Raw genomic sequence first — 16,346 nt, 5'->3', positions numbered from 1 at the left:
TGCCTATTTTTTGAGCTGGAGCAATGTATACAGCAGCCAATGGAAATCAAACACTTTCTTTTCATAAAAAATTTATTAAGCAACAATAACATAAACATGACTTGGTGAAATAAAAAATAGCCATTATCAAAAACTTCACTCTAACAGTGGTTTGAATAGAGCCTCTCCAATCCAAGTTACAAATATCATATGTTGAAAGTTTCGCCTTATATTCATTTCTGGTATAACTTTCTGAACTGTCAGATCAATATATTTGCTACAGTTTATTTCTAGTACATTTTTATTCAGAACAAAATAGGTAATTGAGTTGAATTTAATCGGAAGCAAATTTCATAAATCGGAAAATATTAAAAACACATATTCAATTGATTTGGTCTTTACTTGATGGAAATTCTTTATCAAATGAAATAAAACAAAATTATATATTACTGGAAATTCATTTGTTTTTTTATTCATTAGGATCACAACTCTGATTGTCATCAGTTCTATGATTTTTGTCCAAATATATTTTGTGTCCAAAAATATCCTACGAGCCAACCAGATCGTTTCAGTTAGTTATCTCAGACTCAATCAGAGAAAAAGATCTCAATATGTAGCAGACACTGAAACCATCTATTTCAAATTTGCACCTTTAGCGATATATTTCAGAAACGTATCCATAAATGAGTGTTCGTATTATGTAAATACTTATTATGAATGTAAAAACTGATGAGCAATAATGTAACTCCATCCAAAAATCTTCATTCATCCAAAACAAGAGAGTTCTCCATTTCAAAATTTTAGTTTCTACATCAGGTCAGATTTTCAGCATCTTCAGTACTACTCAAGAAGTGTTATAGATGTTAAAGATATTATAATTAAAAATCGATTAATTTTCGTCGGAGTCAATCAGCTAGTTTTAATTTCATCATGTTAAGCTCATTTAGGAGAAAAGATCTTGATACAGTAGACACTATTTCAACTTCCACCTGTTTTGATCTATTTCAGAAACGAATATAATAATTAAGAAATAGATTAAGACATTAAATAATTGCATTCGATGCTATCTAGGTGTAATGAGATATTATATTCATTGCTTCAAATAATGAGTGTTCATATTATGTAATTACTGGGTGAGTGTAAATGTTAAAAATTGATTAGTAATGATGAACGTTGTCTGTTTTCACGATAAACTCTTTTGTTTGAAAGAAATATGGGGTGTAGTGTACTCGGTAATTATATAATTTGCAGTTACTTAATGAGAAACTGAAGATAAGTTCTGTCTCCTACCGTGAATCAGATATCTATTGGGAGAAGAGATTATTTTGTATCTGGAATTGATACATATTTGTGGATGATGTGTTAGTTTTGTTTTTCATTTTCTATATATTCCAATTTTTTTCTCGAAATAATTAGATTATTAGAAATAGTGGACGCAAAAGTCTACCATTAGAATTTTCAGATCATTATTAATAACTACAATATTGTATTTCCTGTACTTTTTAGATCACTACAATTTTTTTTTCATTACATGACTTCTTCAGATGATATTGTATATTGATATTTCAATGTCCTATATATTTTATATTAACTTTTGTGGTTATTTGTTTCGAATTGTTGAAATTTTGTATGAATATGGGTGATTTGAATCTAGTGGGATGCATATATCAGTGCCAGTGGATGTAGGTTTTCTCAAAACGTTAAATTCAATTTTTTGTTTCGAGTGTGATATTGGAAGGTCTAAGAAAGTTATCTGGTATTTGTTCCTTTCACCTATTTGGATTTTATGTTTGGGTGAATATTATTTATAATTGGAAACATTATCTCAGAAGATGGGCTGCGACGAATCCGTAGTAAATTCAGTTCTGTCCGGCCGTAAACATATCAACTCTCGAATGGAGAAAACTAGAGAATGAATTTTTCAAGTAATGTTCGGATCTCGTATGATGCAGTTGAGTGAGTTAGTGGAATTCCGTCTCAGAATAATAAACATAGATAGTGGAATCATACGTCATTTTCATTAAGAAAATTTTGTCCCCAACATGAACTATCAAATTTGACATGAAGCGCGCGGATATGAAAACATCAGTGATACGATATTTCACTTAATTCTCGAGTTCCTCCACAAAGAAGGCACTTCTTATGTCCCATAGTGAATCAACGTTTCATATTAAATCAAAAATATTGAAATAAATACCCAAATATATCATAAATTCAGAAAACAAACTTCAAGCGCGCCAAACGACGTGAAACAACCGATGACACGATAAGAGAGCAAAAATTGCCAAACCTTGGATTTCAGCAGGTAGATACAGAAAATTATAAATATTCTGCTTATTATAAATTCGGCAAGTAGGAAAAATATCGGATTCCAAATATTTAAATATGCATATTGAATCGGGAATCACTCAAATAAATATATTTCATTCAATATGATATACATTCATAACGATATAGTAAAATTGTGGATTTGAAAATATATCACAATCCGACAACGTAATCTAACCATGTTGGGGACATGTAAAAATTGCGTTTACTTCCTCTATCTATATTTATTACTCTTGGGATATAGCTGTTCGAAATTTTTTTTAATGATTATTTAGGATATTATTCAATCAGAATCTTCGGATGGCTTATTTTAATTCTTTCTACCTTATATGTTAATTCAATAAAGGACATTCATTCCAAATTGTCCAGATGAATAAATAAAATGCAATAAATTGAAATAGCAAATAGCTCGTATCAGTTGAAACTTTTACCGCTAAAACTAATTTTTCCAAATTGAAAAATATCACGTAACGTAACAAATAGAACGCATAACAGCGATAACATAACCATTACCAACCGAACAAGCAATTACACATGAACGAAACATTAAACTGTGACAGAATGAGATCATTTTTAAAAATTCCACGGAGTGAATATGTAAATTAAGCTCAGAGGTGCGAGAATTCGTTTTCAGAGAGAAGCGAGCTACCGAATTCGTTCGGAACCTCGTTTTTCATTCTCCCTGTTTAATTATTTCCGCTGGAGGAATCTTATTGTTCCTGTTATCTCGCGGTTGCCAAGGTGACCTCCTGATCAGGATTCCCTAAGACGTGGAATTCTGGGCATTTTCGTGTTATGGAAAGGTTTCGGGATCCTGAACGAAACAATCGTATTAAGGACGCTGGAAATTTTCGTAGTTTTTTTTTTATTTCCACTGCAGCGGTAATAATATCAGGAATTTCGCGAATAGTTTATAAAATAGGAATTTCTAATAGTCCAAAGTTTAATTAGTTCGTATAAAAACAACTAGAAGAGGACTCATGTTGAATCAGTAGTTTTTCATGTTTTGTTCAGATTTCTGCTTCAAAATAACGGGTGTTCTTTTTCGAGGTATATAACTTTAAGTTGGCATTACTGTTCAAGATGGCGACCGATTCAACAGCTGTTAAGTGATTTATTCTCAGTTTGGTTTGGCAATTCATCATGAATAGACTCACGCCTGAACAACGCCTGCAAATAGTGCAATTTTATTTCGAAAATAATGGTTCTGTGCGGAATACGTATCGCGCACTACGTCCATTTTATTTTGTTCAGTGATGAAGCGCACTTCTGGCTGAATGGCTACGTCAACAAACAAAACTGCCGCATTTGGAGTAAAGCTAATCCTCAAGTTTATGTCGAAACACCGTTACATCCAGAAAAACTGACTGTTTGGTGCGCTTTATGGGCTGGTGGAATCATTGATCCGTACTTCTTCAAAAACGATGATGGCCAGAACGTTACAGTCAATGGTGATCGGTATAGAGCCATGATTTCATTCCTGAATTGAACAACCATGATGTCCAGGAACTGTGGTTCCAACGAGACGGCGCAACATGTCACACAGCTCGTACCACAATCGATTTATTGAAAGACACGTTTGGTGACGGCCTAATTTCACGTTTTGGACCTGTGAATTGGCCTCCAAGATCTTGTGATTTAACACCGCTAGACTACTTTCTTTGGGGCTATGTAAAGTCATTGGTCTATAGGGATAAGCCATAAACTCTTGACCATTTGGAAGACAACATTCGCTGTGTTATTGTCGATATAGGGCCACAAATGTAGGAAAAAGTCATCGAAAATTGGACGTTCAGATTGGACTACATCCGAGCCAGCCGTGGCGGTCATATGCCAGAAATCATATTTGAAATGTAATGCCACAAGATTATCTTGCGGAGAAAATAAAATTCATGTCAATCGAATAATCCATCGTTGTTTTATTGCAATTTAAAGTTCTATAGCTCTAAAAACACACCCTTTACTAAACTCAGTCTTCCTAACATACCTACATTCGAAGTATGAAGTGAATTCTTTGGAATCCCAAGAGATTAAAAGTATCATTTTAGTCCCTAAAATCAGGGATTAAAACTACTAATTTAATCACTGAAGTGCATTCGAAGATTCTATTTTTTCGTTTTCGATATATGTTATTATATCGGCTCCAAATCATGAAGGATGAAATAGTTTTTTTCATTGAAATGCACAATTTTTTAAAGAGTGAATGCTGCGTCTTCTCGCTATATATTCAACAGACTACACTCAGCACAAAATTTGAAAGTTACGAACATATGGGCATAATATCCTGATGAAATAAACGTGTAATATGTTGATTATTGTACGTATAACCCTCAAATATGTATGTTAATATTGTCATGTCCAATACCTATGTTTCCGAACAAATAATCCAATTTATTTATTCATTTATTAATTTTTGTAGTTATTTGCCTCTCCTCAATTACAAGCATATATCTATAATTCTCGTTATATTTACATAATAATATATTCCATTATTCGTTTGATTAGATATAGAACAGAATACATAACGCTTACTTTGTTCGAAATTAATTCCATAGTGTATTTTTATTTGATTCGAGTTTTTCTGCAGTTGGTTTTTCTAACAAAAATTCTGTAAATTGTGCATTTGAGCTTCATTGAAGTACGAATTTTTTGATTGTGTCAATAAGAATGGAATATGGGCACATGGATAATTCCTGAAAAATGCCAAAAATTTTAGTTTTATCAATATCATCGAAGTCTCTTTTTCGGTTTTGGTTCCGTTGTAACAAGCCATTCCAACTCAAATTGATAGAACTTCTACGTGTTAAAATTTCGGAAGATAGAGTTAAGTCAGGATCGAGATATTGAAGGCTAAGTGAAGCTCCATTTGTTGTTGTTTGAAAAATGGATGGAAACGAGATTTGTGTAATGATAAAACACTATTTCTTCATGATAAAAATTATGTGCACTCGAAGCAATTGCTTGATGAGTAGTGTACTGATTTCAACATGGTCGAAAAACCACCGACAATGTTCGTTCACCACTGATCAAAAGCAAAAATGCATCGTCCATTCCAAACGATGTTTACAGCTGTTTAAGCGGAATAAATAGGATTTTTTGCATCGATATGTGACATTGGTTTCATCACTACAATCAGTTGTATCGGCCAAAGTCTCAAATATCAGCTGGCAAGGGTATTGCATCCGTGTTTTGGGAGGTACATAGTATATTATTCATTGACTAACGTAGAACCATCAAGATTGAATATTACATAACGTTATTGGGTCGATGATTGAGTGTACCTACAAATCAATAAAAATGTCCTCAAATGCAGAAAAAAACACTCTATCACCAACAAAATGCTTCTCAAATCGAATTGCACTGCCAACAGCTTGACCATCCAGCTTATTCTCCAGATCTGACTCTAAGTGATTACTGCCTTTTTGTAAACCTCAAAGAAGATAAATCTTTGTAGGATCAGAAAAGGTTATGAGAATTACAGGAGCGTTGGAGTACATGTATCAGGCTTGAAGGTTGAACTCTATTCAATATGAAGCAACACATGTATGTAAATAACTTGTTCGTCATTGTTGTACTTCCACTACTTCTTTGTCAAGGTCACAATAGTGTTAGTTATATACTTTGACTGATACTACGATAACCTAACCTTACCTAATCTTCCTTTGAGATTACTAGATTCCAAAGACTATTATGAACATATGATTTTATGATTGCCAAAATCATCATAGAGAAAAGTCTAACTTCTTCTTCTTCTTTTCGCTTTCCCTACTGGGGTTTAAGGCTCAGTCTATCTTGATATCTCAATCAAACAATCTTCTTTCACTTGTCAATGTCACTGTCAATAAGTCATAGAAAGGAGATCATAGAGCTTTAAGAGAGTTTAGCCAACTAATATATTCCCACGATAACCTCCAAAAACGACCTGTTAAAACCCGAAGGCTGGAAAATCCACCCTCCAAACGTCAACCTATATCCATCCCCGTCCGAAAACGCTCCACCCCCGATAAAACCTCATACAATATAAAGTCATAACGAACTCCAGCTTTTTCTCGGGCCATCGCGTCAACTCGCATGGAAAATTCAATCTGTGGAAAATCCGCCCTTGACATATTCGGTTTTGCATCTGCCGATGCGCCAAAGTCAAACACCACGAGCGCTGATACCGGGCGATATACAATTACCCTGCCGCTTGGAGCAGGGGGGGGAAGCTCTGACCTGATCGGAAACTCTTTGTGCGGGCCGCTATCCCGGAAAATACCGTTCGGACCTCCTCGAGTTATTCGGGGATTAGGATCCCTAGGGAGAGGATCTCCCTGGAAAAAAAATAGGAGGAGGAAGGTTGGATTTCGTGAACTGGGAGATGGTTGATCTGGGAGGTTTTATTTTCGAAGGTCGCGAGGGAGATGTTGCCGGTTCTACGATGTTTTCTGTAGGTGCGGGAGATGTTTCGAGGGTCTACTAATTCATTTGGCTACAAACAAGAAATTCTAGAGGAGGTAGCAATCTTTAAACATATCAAGAATACAGGATACTAAATGCTATGTTTACAAACAATTTTAAAGACACATAAAAAAATTTTATATTGATGCTCCTGGAGGACGCCACTGCATCGTAGGGAAATTCAACACCTGAGTCAACCTTTATTGGAAGATGAAGAATCCGTCAGCATGAACGTCAGTTTTGTTTTGTTTTATTTATGTTTTTGTTTGACATTTCATATTATTTGACTCTTTGACCGTTATTATGCCTTTTTGACCGTTCCTTAATGGTATTTTATGAATTTATTATTATAATTTTTCACATTATCTTCTTCGAAGTTGAAAGAATATGTGATATTCGGATTTGTGGCAGTTCAATATACGAATATGTGTAGGTGAGGTTGCATAAGATCGGTTCAATTTTATTTGCTAGACATATGACAAATGATTTTGGTTTTTGTTCAGAAAAACTTGTTTTCAAAAGAACGGACAGTTTTAATGAGATGACTGATGATTTACCATTCGCAAGCATTATTCTTTGTATGATAATTTATTGAACATTTTCTTAATTTTATAATGGAAATACAGTTCAAACTCGTGTTAAAAGCTATTTTGCAAACCTTAGGTAGCTATGATTGAACTTGTTCAATTTAAACAATTTTTAATGTTTGCTCTTTGTCGGAAAACTAGAAATTTTTTTGTTGTAAAGAAAATCCACTTTCAAAGAACCCAGCACATTCAGTTCATCGTATTGTGAGCAAATTATTTTTTCATTTCAGTTGTTTTTTTAATTGATTCGAGTCCTGAGAAATAAACATTATATATTGAATAATTATTAAAAATGGACTAGAAATTGGCAATGTTATAGTCCTTTGTTTCTGATTAGTGTCGAGTGTGGATCATTTCACAAATATAGGTAATTTTTGGTTCATTTCCTGAACTAAATATACGTTTCTAAAGTTTGTGTAGTCACTTCATAATGAATTGCATCAGAATATAGAAAAAAACCCATAGGTACCTGTTTTTCGATCTATTTTCACATCCTTAATATCAAATCGTGTCCCTACTGACCTTGAGAGTCAAAAACTCATTCTGCATAAGTGTCTCGCACCAGATTTCGTGAAGACATTATAACAATGTTGAAAACACGAAACTGTCGATGGTCGATATTGGCGTGGGCGGTCCATATCGAGAACATATTTCTCGTTATAAGGTCGAAAATTTCGTGACTTGGTTATATCGAAAGATAAAGCCCGGGTTGGCCTTCCATTCAATCGGGCATCTGATCAATTTGTGAAATTTGGACGATTGGATGGATCCGAGCGCTCGGAGCAAGAAATTGAGAATCAGGATGGGGGATTTAAGGAACGGCAGGACGATTGTTACCCAATGAATTGGGGAGGTTTTACCATATTCCTTGTTCTCCTGCCGAAATGGAGAGAAATTTCGGTACAATAACATATTTAACTATAATTCTATATGATCGATTCTTGTTTTATCGAAACTGTCTTCCTTCATCATAGCTTGTAATGAGTGTTTTTTTTCGAGGTATATAACTTTAAGTTGGCATTACTGTTCAAGATGGCGACCGATTTAACAGCTGTCGAGTGATTTATTATCAGTTTGATTTGGCAATTGATCATGAATCGACTCACGCCTGAACAACGCTTGCAAATAGTGCAATTTTGTTTCGAAAATAATGGTTCTGTGCGGAATACGTATCGCGCACTACGTCCATTTCATTTTGTTTAGCGATGAAGCGCACTTCTGGTTGAATGGCTACGTCAACAAACAAAACTGCCGCATTTGGAGTGAAGCTAATCCTCAAGTGTATGTCGAAACACCGTTACATCCAGAAAAACTGACTGTTTGGTGCGCTTTATGGGCTGGTGGAATCATTGGCCCGTACTTCTTCAAAAACGATGATGGCCAGAACGTTACAGTCAATGGTGATCGGTATAGAGGCATGATTACTAACTTTTTCATTCCTGAATTGAACAACCATGATGTCCAGGAGTTGTGGTTCCGACAAGACGGCGCAACATGTCACACAACTCGTGCCACAATCGATTTATTGAAAGACACGTTTGGTGACCGCCTAATTTCACGTTTTGCACCTGTGAATTGGCCTCCAAGATCTTGTGATTTAACACCGCTGACTACTTTCTGTGGGGCTATGTAAAGTCATTGGTCTATGCGGATAAGCCACAAACCCTTGAACATTTGAAAGACAACATTCGCCGTGTTTTTGCCGATATACGGCCACAAATGTTGGAAAAAGTCATCGAAAATTGGACGTCCAGATTTGACTACATCCGAGCCAACCGTGGTGGTCATATGCCAGAAATCATATTTGAAATGTAATGCCACAAGATTATCTTGCGGATTAATGAAATTTATGACAATCGAATAATCCATCGTTGTTTTATTGCAATTTAAAGTTCTATAGCTCTAAAAAAACACCCTTTACAAGGCCCAATGATGTCATTTCTGGCCAATGCTTCACTTGAATTCATTATAATTTTTATTATGAGAATGATGACTTCATTTCTTACCTTATTTTTTTTTAGAGCAATAGTTCTTCTACTCGTTGCGATAATATGGCTTCTTCAACAGAATCGAAAGATTTCGTGCTTTTCAACCGTGGTCTAGTAGATTTTCTAATGACGTTTCACTTGCCCTTCGTACGTTTTTATATCGTAGAGTAATAATAATCTGAAAAATAGCAGCATCTAGGTAGAATATTGAATTTTTACATATTAAATATACAGTTGCATTTCTTTAGCTTTCATGGTAGCTCATCGGTTAGAGCACTGGACTAGTGATTCGGAGGTAACGGGTTCGAACCCCGCTCGAGGAGGTACTTTTTCCGGAATTAAAAATTCTCTTTTTGCATTTTGAGTTCTGTTAACGCCGACTTATTAAATAAGGAACTATAAGCAACGAAATTCAACACAAAATGCCTAAATTTCACTTTCGGTGAACGACAAGCCAAGTTTACGTAATGAACCCTAGACACGAACAAAGTTTCATGTGAAAGACCATGTAAGCTTCAAGGTCACAGCGTACACTCATCCCAATATAGCGTTAGGGGTTTTTATGATTATCCTTATTGTTAATGCATTCAATGGTAACCATGCCACGAGCCTACACTAAATTACACGTAACATTCCAGTTATCGTAACTGCTATCCCAAAATCTGTGCCGGTTGAAGGTTGCAGGGGAGATGATGCTGTTTCGCATGCGTCTAAAGGATCGTTCTACAGGAGTAAATCAGGATTAACGTTGATTTATTATTTGCATCGATGAGTTTCAGCGTGGAGCAAGGAAGATGTGGAATGGTTCCTATCTTGGCGAACGTTTGTAGCTAGGGGGCGCTATCGGTTACGGAAGTTACGGTGTAATTTCTATGCTTCTTTACTTATTGCCACTAGGCTAACAGGCTAATTGACAAGTCCCCGGTCTACTATAGTAAAACACATTTTTTTCGGCAAAATTCGATTTCATTATTCAACATAGTTGCCTTCGAGGGCGATACAGCGATTAAAGCTATCTTCCAATTTTTCTATACCATTTTAGCAGTACGATTTGTCTTTCGCTTCAAAATATGCCTCAGTTTCGGCGATTACTTCTTCATTGGCGCTAAATTTCTTTCCAGCGAGCATGCTTATGAGGTTTGAGAACAGGAAAAAGTCGCTGGGTGCCAGATCTGGGGAATACGGTGGATACAGAAGCAATTCAAGCCTTATTCATGCAAGTTTGCCGTTGTTTTCATTGATTTGTGACGGGGCGCATTGTCTTGATGAAACAGCACCTTTTTTCTTGAAATGAGGCCGTTTTTTAACGTTTTCATCTTTTGAACGACCCAATAACGCTATATAATAATCGCTGTTGATGGTCTGGCCCTTTTGGAGGGAATCAATGAATATTATACCTTGCGCATCCCAGAATACGAATGCCATAACCTTGCCAGCTGATTGTTTTGTTTTTCCTCTCTTTGGATTCGGTTCATCGTATGCAATCCACTCAGCTGACTGTCGATTGGACTCCGGAGTGAAATGATGGAACCATGTTTTATCCATTATCACATATCGATGCAAAAATTCAGGTTTATTGCACTTAAACAGCTTTAAATAATGCTCAGAATCATTAACGCGTTGTGGCTTTTGATCGAGTGTGAGCTCGTGCGGCACCCATTTTGCACATAGCATTCTCAAATACAAATATTCGTGAATGTTATGATGTACACGTTCAGATGATATCTTCACAATGTCTGCTATCTCAATCATCTTTACTTTACGGTCTTTCAAAATTATTTTGTGAACTTTTTTGATTTTTTCGTCGGTGACAGCCTTTTTTGGGCTTCCACTGCGTTCGCCGTCTTCGGTGCTCATTTCACCACGTTGCCAAACGTTGAACGAAATTTTCAGTTTCATAATTTTCAAGAATTCAAGAAAAGCACTGATTCCGATTCATGTTTACACAACGATGATAAAACTCCTTTTTTTTGAATCTACTATTTTAGATGTAACTCTAATTCAGGCACAAACTGTATGAGAACTCATACAAATCTACCAACTATATTTTATTTGATCTTGACCCACAAACCCCTTCACCATATCTCACTATAAAAAACTCCAATTTCGCAATCTCATTCTTTCAATTCCTCGATTAAAAGAACAATCGTGTTAATGTTTTTTATTCCGCACCGCCAATTTTCAGATTATGTTTTTCATCAACAGTTGACAGACGTAAAATACCAAATCTAAGTGATGTATTTCCGAATGGCATATTGCCTCATCCTCAAGAACTTTCGGAGATGCCCGAGACAGAACAATGGTTTGAAATAAAATATAAATTACACGGTTAACGAGCTGATCACGTACAATCCATAACGATAATAATAAATAATTCAGTCATTAAGAGAATTGCGTTTATTTTGGGAGATCAGATAGTGTAAATATCCCATGAATTAACTGACTGAATGATCGATGCGCTTGGTATCTGATTATTAGTAATTCAAGAAGAACTTCTTGAGACAAGAACTTCTTTGTTCGTTGTTCTCGAGAGGATTTAATAGGAATGATTCTCACCTTAAACATCTCTTTGTGAATAAACATTGTTAATTATAGACAATAGGTCATATTTCGTTATATTAAGACGTTTTGTCAGGATTTCGCAAAGTGATTCATTTTTTTTTTTTGGTAATTACATAATAGGGTCACGGTTTCTTTCAATTTGTTTTTGTGCGCTAGATCTCCGAAAAGATCGTTTTATAATTTCGTCACATTGTTGCAATATTGACTTGCAAAATTTTTAGCTGATCACTTTATCAAAAGCGTAGAAAACATACCACAGAAAAATCAAGAGAGATATTTCGTACGAAATTTTCTTCTGCATAACCAAAAACATAGAAAACTCAAAAGGAATATCAACAAACAAAAATTGGATATTTCAGTGACACCAAATTTCAATTTCATCTTATATGTATATGTAGGTAAAGGGTGTTTTTTTTAGAGCTATAAAACTTTAAATTGCTATAAAACAACGATGGATTATTCGATTGACATGAATTTCATTTATCCGCAAGATAATCTTGTGGCATTATATCTTAAATATGATTTCTGGCATATGACCGCCACGGCTGGCTCGGATGTAGTCCAATCTGGACGTCCAATTTTCGATGACTTTTTCCAACATTTGTGGCCGTATATCGACAATAATACGGCGAATGTTGTTTTCCAAATGGCCGAGGGTTTGTGACTTATCCGCATAGACCAATGACTTTACATAGCCCCACAGAAAGTAGCCTAGCGGTGTTAAATCACAAGATCTTGGAGGCCAATTCACAGGTCCAAAACGTGAAATTAGGCGGTCACCAAACGTGTCTTTCAATAAATCGATTGTGGCACGAGCTGTGTGACATGTTGCACCGTCTTGTTGGAACCACAGCTCCTGGACATCATGGTTGTTCAATTCAGGAATGAAAAAGTTAGTAATCATGGCCGATCACCATTGACTGTAACGTTCTGGCCATCATAATTTTTGAAGAAGTAGGGATCAATGATTCCACCAGCTCATAAAGCGCACCAAATAGTCAGTTTTTCTGGATGTCACGGTGTTTCGACATACGCTTGAGGATTAGCTTCACTCCAAATGCGGCAGTTTTGTTTGTTGACGTAGCCATTCAACCAGAAGTGCGCTTCATCGCTAAACAAAATAAAATGGACGTAGTGCGCGATACGTATTCCGCACAGAACCATTATTTTCGAAATAAAATTGCACTTTTTTCAAGCGTTGTCCATGCGTGAGTCTATTTATGATAAATTGCCAAACCAAACTGAGAATAAATCACTTGACAGCTGTTGAATCGGTGGCCATCTTGAACAGTAATGCCAACTTAAAGTTATATACCTCGAAAAAAACACCCCTTATATGAAAAAGCAATTCCAAGCTTCGTGTAATTTCGTATCAATAGTGAAACCCGCTATAGTTCGGATTGCTTGATCAACTTTGGCGGGGCAAGTATCGACCATGTCCAGTCTCGGTTGAAATGTTCAAAATTTGAACCATGATAAATAGATGAATCATTCTTTCTGGAATGTGTGTCGATTGTCTGACAAAAAGGAGAAATGATAATAGATGGCCCAGGTACTATCATAATTCTTTAATAAGCTTTTTCGTTTCCTCAACAAAATGTTTGAAACAAAGTGATAAATATCTTTTTTATGGCATTTTATTTCGAATATTCATTGTAATGCATAATGATTAAACTTCGGGAGCCAATATTTCGAAAATTAATAAACCAGAAAGTATAGACGAAAAACATGATAAAAGCGATATTAACGTAATGAGGCTGCCCTCTGAAGGATATTGCAAACACGGTTGTAAAACACTGAGTATTCCCGATCTTCCTGGAACAACCTTAATCACCCTGAGCGTAAAACTAAGTATCTGGATCGACCAACTCCAAGGCCAAAAAAAAAAAGAATCTAAATCCCTAACGCGAATCGTGGAATTCCAGTTTCCAGTTTAACCAGCCACACTGCGCTATATTGGAAACAGTGGATGGGAATTGTTTTCCTAAATTGGACTAGGGATTTGACTATATTGCTTCGCGTCATTCAAAGAGCCCGATCGAGGAAAATTCATCCGGTTGGATCCAGGCTCAGGCGACAGCGAAACTCCGCCAAAGTCGCATTTAAAATTGGACCAGATGGTACGCCTCTGACGGTCGGGTTCGTTTGTCCGCGTCTTGTGTCAGATAACGATTAATCATTATAATTGGACGGGTTCTGATCCGGCGGAGAACGAAAAATGATGAGGTTGGTCGATCTGCCCGGGAAAAATGGTTTTTTGCTCCCTTGCGTTATACGGGATTTTCCAATTGGGATGATACGAATTAAGGTGGTTTTAATGGCAACACTTTGTTGGAAGTAACACGCTTCAACAATGTTCAAAATTTGTTGAATTGTTTTATCAAAATCAGTGCTCATTTTGGAAAAATGAGAAAAAGGATACCGCACATTTTATTAAAAAAAGGAGCCTCCTGTCAAATTGGCTGAAATTTTGTGTTATAACCCAAGTCATTTCATTTCAAACAAAAAGTTTAATAGGTAACGGGTGTTTTTTTTCGAGGTATATAACTTTATGTTGACATTACTGTTCAAGATGACGACCGATTTAACAGCTGTCAAATGATTTATTCTCAGTACTTCTTCAAAAACGATGATGGCCAGAACGTTACAGTCAATGGTGATCGGTATAGAGTCATGATTACTAACTTTTTCATTCCTGAATTGAACAACCATGATGTCCAGGAGCTGTGGTTCCAACAAGACGGCGCAACATGTCACACAGCACGTGCCACAATCGATTTATTGAAAGACACGTTTGGTAACCGCCTAATTTCACGTTTTGGACCTGTGAATTGGCCAAGACAACATTCGCCGTGTTATTGCCGATATACGGCCACAAATGTTGGAAGAAGTCATCGAAAATTGGACGTCCAGATTGGACTACTTCCGAGCCAGCCGTGGCGGTCATATGCCAGAAATCATATTTAAAATGTAATGCCACAAGATTATCTTGCGGATAAATAAAATTCATGTCAATCGAATAATCCATCGTTGTTTTATTGCAATTTAAAGTTCTATAGCTCTAAAAAAAACACTTTTTATATTAGGTAAATGGCTTTTCGTAAATTTGACTGAATTTTTCGTATTTTATAGTTCTCGATGGGCTAATCGAAAATTTACAGTTTTCGAGCTTTGAAAATGGATTTTTTCCATTTTTTGAGGTATTTGCTCAACGATCGTAGAGCTCTCATTTATGTTAGGGATGAAATTTGGATGTTCGGTGCCCAGAACTCTACTGAGTCATGGCCTTCTGAGAAATATCGTAGAATATCCGAAAAAAGCACTTAAAGTCATATTTTCATTTATTTCTGATAAAACAATATACTAGTTATTATCTTGAAATTTGGAACAATTTCCTTATCACAGAAAACGCTGCAATTTATAACCTTGCACAGCAATTTCCATGAAAGGTACATCAACCGTTCGAAACAGTCGAACCAACCTACCAAATAAAAATAAACATCGAAGTTAATAGGCCCATGAATTCCAATTGAAAATCGACAGGAGATTGTGCATCCTTCCTCTTACTAACAAGCAGCAAAGGACATTTCTTGAACATGATTAAACATCCAAAAATAGCAGACTCATTTCTGGTTCAGGTCAATTAGAAGTTTTACACAAACGATAAAATTACAAAGTCGTCAATGAAGTGAGTGTTCGCTTGATTTTATTGGATGGCAAAGATAACCGCCTGAATTTAATTGGCCTTCATTGAAACAACAGAGTTTAATTGTGATAAAGAATTTGCTTTGAATGCGAAGAATCGAGTTGAGGTGTCGGGTCCATTTCGTTGGATATTTTATTGTTTTTGTGTTTAATTGATGGAAATATATTTTGAATGGAATAATGATGGGTTGTCATTGCCACAATTTTCGGCATACAAATCAGCAATTGTTTCGTTTCAATGTGAATTCGTCAATAAAACTACCATATTTGCCAGACGAAAAAATCGAAAAATTTCACAAAATAATTTTGAAAGACCGTAAAGTGGAGTTGATCGAGATAGCAGACATTGTGAAGATATTATCTGAACGTGTGCATCATATCATTCACGAATATTTTTTCATGAGAAAGCTGTGTGCAAAATGGGTGCCGCGCGAGCTCACAATCGATCAAAAGCAACAACGTGTTAATGATTCTGAGCAGTGTTTGAAGCTGTTTAAGTGCAATAAACCTGAATTTTTGCATCTAATGAGACAATGGATGGAACATGGCTCCATCATTTCACTCCAGAGTCCAATCGACAGTCAGCTGAGTGGACTACACACGGTGAACCGAATCCAAAGCGAGGAAAAACACAACAGTCAGCTGGCAGGATCGTTTAAAGGATGAAATCGTTAAAAAACGCCCCAATTTGAAGAAAAAAAGGTGCTGTTTCATCAAGACCATGCGCCGTGTCACAAATCAATTAAAACAATGGCAA

At 36.0% G+C, this 16,346-nt stretch overlaps 2 protein-coding genes across 4 annotated transcripts in view; one reads left to right on the top strand and one right to left on the bottom strand.

The window, feature by feature from the left end:
• LOC123676121 overlaps positions 1 to 16,346 on the top strand; it is a 91,077-nt gene that overhangs the window by 25,270 nt on the left and 49,461 nt on the right. The window lies entirely within an intron of this gene.
• LOC123676116 (DNA-directed RNA polymerase II subunit RPB1) overlaps positions 1 to 16,346 on the bottom strand; it is a 43,038-nt gene that overhangs the window by 4,871 nt on the left and 21,821 nt on the right. The gene's annotated exons all lie outside the window — the stretch shown is intronic.

The sequence above is a fragment of the Harmonia axyridis genome, chromosome 3 (genome assembly GCF_914767665.1).
Source record: "Harmonia axyridis chromosome 3, icHarAxyr1.1, whole genome shotgun sequence".
Taxonomy (NCBI): domain Eukaryota; kingdom Metazoa; phylum Arthropoda; class Insecta; order Coleoptera; family Coccinellidae; genus Harmonia; species Harmonia axyridis.
This window is presented reverse-complemented; position numbering and strand designations above follow the sequence as displayed.